The sequence below is a fragment of the Fukomys damarensis genome, unplaced genomic scaffold (assembly GCF_012274545.1).
Source record: "Fukomys damarensis isolate Sample0158 unplaced genomic scaffold, DMR_v1.0_HiC HiC_scaffold_23, whole genome shotgun sequence".
Lineage (NCBI taxonomy): Eukaryota > Metazoa > Chordata > Mammalia > Rodentia > Bathyergidae > Fukomys > Fukomys damarensis.
In genome coordinates, this window is record NW_022900935.1 from 53,167,889 (window position 1) to 53,175,509 (window position 7,621).

The following is a 7,621-nucleotide window of genomic DNA, read 5'->3' on the forward strand; positions in this document are numbered from 1 at the left end:
TTATTTGTTATCCATTTTAATTTGAAGACTGATATTCAACTCAGTTACTAGAAAATGTTTAAGTACATTTGGAACAATTTGGTTTTGCAAATCTACTTTTTCAACTGTAAATTGTTTGTATGTGTGCATGTGTGTGGCACTGAGGATGGAACCCAGGGCCTCGTGCATGCTATACAAGTGTTCTTTCACTGAGCTACATCCCCAGCCCTTTTTATTTTGAGACATAGTCTCGCAAAGTTGCCAGGGCTGGCCTTGTGATTCTCCTGCCTCAGCCTGCAAGTAGCTGCAATTATAGTTGTATTGCTTTGACTATGTTCTAAGGAATATAAGTACAGGTTAAGAATTTCTGATAAAAAGTACTGTATCTGTTGACATTTCTGAAAATGTAAAATACATTGTGGGTTTTTAATTTCCATTGGCTTCTTAAAATCATTTTAATTTTTCTTTGTTTAGACATACTCTCCCTAAGTTGCCCAGGCTGTCCTCCAACCCAATCCTCCTGCCTCAGCCTCCCAATTCACTGGTATTTCAGTTGTGTGCCATGTCGTCATTTTAATAATTTTAATCTTTAATGCCTAGCAGCAAAGAACACCATTTCTTGACATCACTTTGGGCCAAGCACTTTGCTGTGTGCTTTTCAGGTTATCACACTTAATCTTCCCATCAACCCATTTTGGGGCATCATTACTTCCATATTTTTGGGTAAAGAAAATGAAGCTCAGAGAGTGTAAGTGGTTGAAAAAGGGTATCCACAGATACACAGGTGGCAGAGCTGGGATTTGGTGCTCCTGTCTGTCTCTTCTGATTGTGTTCCTTTGGACCCTGGCTCACACCTGACAGAAGTGAGTTTCCACTGAGTACCTGCTATTGAAAGGTGACTGGGAACCAAGAATTAGTCCAGAATACTGTACATTATGCAGCTGGTTTTTCATAAAGTACTCTTTTCAGAGGCTTTCAGCTTGGGGTGGTCTTGGTAAAGGCAGAAACTACTAGGCCTCCATAGACTCCTATGGTGTACAGGCTAGGCACAAGCTGTCCACGAGCAAGGACTGGCTTGTGAATGACGTTCAGCTGAACACTCATTCGTAAGGGTCCCTGTTGGGATCCATCTCAAGAGCCTGAGAACTTGGGAGTCTTTGAGGTCTGGCTCGGCCCCTGTGAAGGATGTTATCTTACGGCATCTTCCCAGCTGGTCCCACCCTTCACTGGGCAGGAGAGGCCCCGGCCTGGCAGGGCTTCAGGGGATTCAGTTGGCCCTCTCCAATGCTCACCCTACAAATGGAGCAAGGCCAAGGGACCCCCAAGGACCTGAGCTTCCTCTCACACTGACCTGCAGGTACCAGGATCCCAGAGTTCCTTATTCAAGCAGGCCAAGCCACTTCCCTGCATGTGGGCCTGTTCTGAAGACCTCTTGTATCCTTGATGGGTCCACCCACAGGCCACAGGGCTGTCCGAGGTGGCTGTTGGGGGTAGGCCCACACCAAGCACGCAGGCATGGGCTGAAGTACTAACATGGATGCCATCAGCCATCCCCTCAGTACCATGACCTTGAGGACAGATCCCAGTTCATCAGCTGGGTAAGTAAGCACCACCACAGAAAGTAGCGCGGTAACACCAACTCCACCAGCTCCACCGTCTTAGCTAACCCCTATGGAGATACTCCAATCTTACGGCATTTAGAAAACAAAGCCCCTGCTCTTACTGTACTGTGCCAACATTTCCATTAGCTAGCCTCAGCTCTCTGGTTGACAAGGTGATTCCTGAGGCTACTGATGACTACTAATAAAACCCATCCTTCTTCAGAGTTTAGTTTGGGGACTACTTTCATAGGTACGTGTTGTTTTTCTCATTGTTAGCAGGCAACCAGAAACGGGTCCTGTTGGTCATGGTGGCAGCTTTAAGTGAAGCTGAGCAGGGGAGAGAGAAGAAATATGTTTACACCACAGTCTAGAGGGCTTAGCGAAGGTACAGGGAGAACATTATGACAGTGACAATACGACCGAGCCTCTGAAGGCTTTTACAGATGCTGTTTCTTCTTCAGATGGTCTAAATTAAATCTCCTGGGTATGGACAGACACTGAGTGCACCGTGAGCAATCTTCCCGTACAACTACTCCCATTCTACAGATAGGAGAGATGAGGCTTGGATCCGCTAACTGAGCTCTCACCCAAATTCTGTCCACTGCACTACAAGCCTTTACCGGAAAACAAAATGAATGACAAGCAATCTGATATGAGTCATACTGGTTTAGACAGAATAGTGGATTAGCTCGTTACTTAAAGGAACTTTGCCTATTACAGTTCAAGCAATCCTAATTACAAAATTACAGGCACACATCAAGCCACTTCTCCTGGCTTTTATTTCTCTGCCTCTCATCTCCCCGTTGGGGTCTGGCATAGCCAGGAGAATCTTCTAAGCCCTGCAGGGTGTCATTCTGACTCAGGAGGCACAACCTTTCCCTGAATCCTTCCATGAGCTCGCCTTTCTTCTCCTTAGCAGCTGACACAGGAATGTGGAGAGAGACAAGCTGATGACATTATTTGCTCTGGGAGCCAGTCTGCCATAGTCTGACGAAGGCCATATGGGCCACTGGCTCACTTCTCAGCACCCCTGGGTGAGCCTTGACTGTCCGATGATAGATTCAACCAGCTGGTGCTTCCTGGCACTTTATAGTGAGGCAAAGGCCAGCTCTGCAGGCCATGACATGTGATGCTACCTAGAGCCAGAGCCAGCCAGCTAAGAGTGTGGTTTCTGGGAGCAGCAGGTCCCAACCTGTTCATCCAGCGTTCGAGGGAAAGAAAACTCCTGCCACCAGACTGGAAGCAGGGTATTTTGACCCGCAGGAATAAATTCAGAATGCCAGGTTGAACTTCCTCAGAGAAGCAAAGTTTAGGTTAATTACGAATCCTTGCTTTTTCCTGGCAAGGGACATTTAAAGGCAAGAAAACAAACGTATCCCAGACTTTAAAAGTGTGAAGGGAAAATGAAGGAGACGGAGTAAGCAGGTTGTTTTCAGTGTCTCAGAAAGAATATCAGGTGTACAGACTCAGCCTTGTGCACAGTGTTACACAAACAGATTTCCCAGGAGCAGGTCTGATGCAGCAGGCAAGGAGGTGTGAGCATTTATAGGGTTCTGGTATGTGTCTTCAAGATACTACAGGTTCCTGCCTTCCGTTAAGCTGAGATCTCAGCTGGTCATCAGGAGTCGGTGGATCTTTTTCAGAGGCTGAGAAAAATACAACCAATAATTAAAGTCATGTTTTCCACTATTAACAACAACCAACAAAGCCACCCACAATTCAATTCCACATGTCTGGTTTCATACAAAACTTTCCACATGAGAAGCTAATTCTGGTAATGGGCAACAAAAAATTTCATTACCCCAAAAATGCTGCCCTTTTAGATCTAACTCATGTTAAGTGAATAAAGTGTGGGGCTTTATACACCTGGTAAAACTCTGCCCTAAGCTCGGCTCCTCTTTTTTTTTATTTGTTCATCGGCCACCTGGAACATTTTACAAGCAGAGCCTAAGCTCAAAGTACAGACTACGGAACATCTTCCTAGAATCAGCCGAACAGCTGGGGAACTTCAAGATGGCAGCCAGCCTGGAAGGGGCTGGGAAAACAGACCAAACAATGGACAAACAAAACTGCAGGACTCCACAGAGCCTGGAAGCTAAGTGCAATTAATTTCTGGCCTCCCCTTTGTCTTCACACATCCCAGGCATCCCGAGCACCAGGTCTATTTTGGCATATCAGAGTCAAACGAGGGTGTCTCTGGTCCTGGCTCTGCGGAGGGCCACAGTGAGCGGGGCCTTGAAAAAAAAATTTTTGACACGTTCCTTTCCATCAGCTTCTCCTTCTGTCCAAGGAGAGTGAGGTTAATACTGGGTGTTCCTAGTCAGGCTATTGTGAGCAGTGAATGAGATAAAAAGTAGGTCAGAGTGCTTTGAAGCATTTAACACATCACAGAAATGTAAGAAGTTTGTACTATGGGAGAGCTTGGGAATTCCCTTCCTTTCCTAGTAAGGAAAGGGAAGTATGAAAAAGGCCATGGCTGCTTCATTGGGAAGAAAGAATGTGAATCCACCTATTTTATATGGATGGTGAAACACAAGAGAGTTGTGTAACAAAAACGCTGGATGTGTCATCATTATTAGAAAATTAACCTAAGGTTTAACCATCAAGTAATGTGAGTGAACTTTAAATAAACACATCTAAATGGGTGTTGTCCCATCCTGCGTAGTGAGTAGTTACCTTGGCAAGCAAAACATTTATTTAAATTATATTTCCCATCATTCAAAAAGAGATTTTTAAAAACTCTTCTTTGGAACTGTTCCTGGAGCCTCTGGCACATTCTTTGAATATGTCTGAGGGTGACACATTTTTGTCCTATGCGGATTATCTTGATTTTTGTAAACAGCCCAAAGTTATTTGGCACAAAGATTGGTAAATAAGCTCAGTAATACCATTTTTAAAAATTGAAAATAAACTATGACTATAAAGTAGAACCCTACCTTTCCATGCCAAGAGTTCAAATGGGAGCTTTTGTGAGGGGCAGTGTTATGGGAAAGAGCTTGTCCCTTCCCAAAAATGACAAGCGGATGTCACTGGGAGATGTATCTCATGTGTAGTAGCACCTTTCATTATTTATCTTGCAAAACTGTTTACTATTAAATTTTGAGTTTCCAGAAAGAACACTGCAACTAAACAACTGTTCCTATCATTTTAACACAGCTGCAGGGGGGATCTAAATCCCTCTTTTACATACGGATTAACTGGCTAGCAACAATACAGATGTTTCTAATGAACTGACATCTGGATCTGTTGGAAGCAGCACCCAGAAGATTCGGTTCTAATCAGTAGACAGATTCCATACTCCCTTAAAAAGTTTAGGCTTTTTTCTTTTCACTCATGAAATGATGCATCTGAAAGTTAAAGCAGCACTGATACCATTTCAGTGTAACCAAAGATTACTTCTGGTGCAAATAATTGTGAGCATATTGGAATACATGCAATGGTACTTTTTATTCATTAGACTTTGCCCAGTGTGGGAACATCAATGTTAAATGCCGATGACAGTTTATGGAAAGTATCTTTTCCCTAACTTTTAACTGAGGAAACATTCATATGTCATAAAAGTCATCATTTGACCATTTTAAAGTGTGCACCTCAGTGGCATCTGCTACATTCAGTGTTCAGCAACCGTCACCACTATCTAGTTCCAAAACATTTTCATCAACGATAATCTTGTATCCATTAAGCAGTCGTCCTCCATTCTTCCCTCAATCCCAGCCCTTGGCAACTCTAATCTGGTTTCTGTTTCTGTGGGTTTGCCTATTCTGAACATTTCCATAATATATGTGGCCTTTTATCCTCATTGAGCATAACTTATTTCCCCCCAGTATTAGGGACTGAACCCAGGATTGCTTTATATTGAGCTCAGTTTTTCTCTTGCCTCTGCCTCCCTCAATACAAGAATTACAGGTCCATTATACTGTGCCCAACTCAGCATAATATTTTCAAAGTTCCTTCGTGTTGTACTATGTATCAGTACTTCATTCTTTTTGTGTGTGTGGTGTTGGTGAGCATTCTACCACGGAGCTAGCTACACCCCCAGCCCACTTCACTGTTTTTCATGATTGAATAATCCCATTGGGTGTACATGTCATTCATTCACTGATGGGCATTTGGTTGCTTTTGGCTATTCTGAACAGTACTGCCATGATCATAGGCATATGAGCTTTTGTTTAAAGGCCTGTTTTCAGTTCTCTGAAAAGTGGAATTGCTGGATCACATGACAAGTCCATGTTTAACTTCGTGAGGAATCACCAAACTCTTAATTCTATGCTTACAATTTACAAAGTGTCTTGATCATCAGAAGTAGGATAGCTACAGACAAATCCCAGGCAGGGACCAAAGAGGTCTCTTTTTCAGAATGAGTAGCTGGGCTCAGTCTTCTTCAGGCTGCTTCCAGAGTAAAGTTCCATCCAGGGCTCTGAACAGCTTCTCTGCTGCTCTACCTGTCACAGCATGAACTGGCTGGGCAGGAATACCTTCCTGCCTCCTAGGCATCCTTGGTTTTCCATTACTTTGCTCACACTTGGTGGCGGTGGGGCGCGGGGGTGGGGGGCAGGCGGGTGTTAACTAGTCTAATTTACAGGCTTGCCTTTTGTCTTTGCTGCAGTTTGGTAAGTAACTGGAGTCGATGCAGAACCTGGCTTTGGGGCTTGTGCTAAGTTCCAGTCCTGGGTAGAGGCTAGACCTTTCACGGTCCAAGAGGAAGGCCTCCCTAACACTAGTCCGGACACAGATCTTCCACCCAGGCTCGACTTTTACCATACATTTGGCCTGAGAGCACTGCACCGCAACCCTGACCCTCCTTATCCAAAGACACTAGGGATGATCCTGCTCCACTCTGGAGATTGTGGATTGTCAAGGGAGTGGGCCTGGCCAGCACAGCGGGAGATTATCCAACTACAGGCATTGTTTACTGCAGCCAATGTACTGAGTCATGAGACTCCTCAGTCATGAACCCAACCCCAGACAGTAACTGATTAGCACTGATTTTTAAATTTAAACTTGCTCATAAGACTGTCAGAGTGCTGACCTCTTCCCCAACTCCCTATCATACAAGTTTGAGCTACAGGAGCCCAAACCAAGGAGCATTAGGTTGCACTGCCAAAACCTGAACAGCCTTTGGTTTTTTCCACTCGGAACTAAATACTTTACTAAGAATGAAACAAAAGGCAGCTTCCAGAGTCCTTGCTAGCGGTCACTCTGCCGACCCAGCTGTCACTTGTCGCTTGTCTCCAGGTAGGCCTTTCAGGTGTCCTAGCTTCAGTCTGCTGCTGGGAGAGAAGCAAAAACAAAACAAAGTCTCTTCTTGGTCATATCCTCTGTAATCTGGCAGGAAACCTAAAATTTGCCTGCTGCAGGGCTCTATTTGCTTATCTGCTTCCTCATGGGGAAGAATCTGCATCAGTGTCCGGTTTGGGGGGATTTTCACCATGACCTCACCCTCCACACCACTGATTTCAGCACTACTGAAATCATAATGCAGCTCGGGTGCGACTGCAAATGAGCGAGACTAACGACCACATCTCAGATGAACAAGGACTCCATTTCTTTTGCCTAAAACCAAAGCCCTTGCAGGGGTTAGAAAATGTCACAAAGAGCTGAGAGTGAGGGTAGGGAGGGATGTCTAGTTATAGGTGAGGACTCGGGATAGCAGAATGTCAAGAATCACCTTCAGAAAAGACACCAAAAACCCTCCAGGCTCACGCCGGCTATTTTCTAACCAGTGGTCTTGAAATAGGGCGGGTGGAGGTGACAGCAGGCGGCGAGCATGTGACCACAGAGAAAGGGCGATGGGAGTGGCTGGAGAGAAAGGGAGCCCCCACAGGCAGGGGCAGCCATCCCGGCTTCCACCTCCCGGGCTCAGAGATGGAGCCCTTCTTTGCGGAAGTGGGCGCAATTAAAAGGAAACAGAAAGTCGGGCTCCGCTGGCGCGCGTCAGGCCCGACGCACGTGACCGCGGCTCCCGAGGCTCCTCGCGAGCACCCAGCAGCTGCAGCAAGCGCAAGAGCCAGAGAACCAGCAGGGGACCCGCAGCCCAGCAG

General features: G+C 45.5%; 1 long non-coding RNA gene across 1 annotated transcript; it reads right to left on the minus strand.

Moving 5' to 3' along the window:
- Positions 1-2,390: 2,390 nt before the first annotated feature.
- LOC104857103 lies at positions 2,391-7,583 on the minus strand. The gene is made up of 3 exons (XR_778788.2): positions 7,249-7,583; positions 5,855-6,847; positions 2,391-3,226 (listed from the first exon to the last, which is right to left on the minus strand). It is a non-coding gene; the product is annotated as an uncharacterized LOC104857103 (long non-coding RNA).
- Between the last annotated feature and the right edge of the window lie 38 nt (positions 7,584-7,621).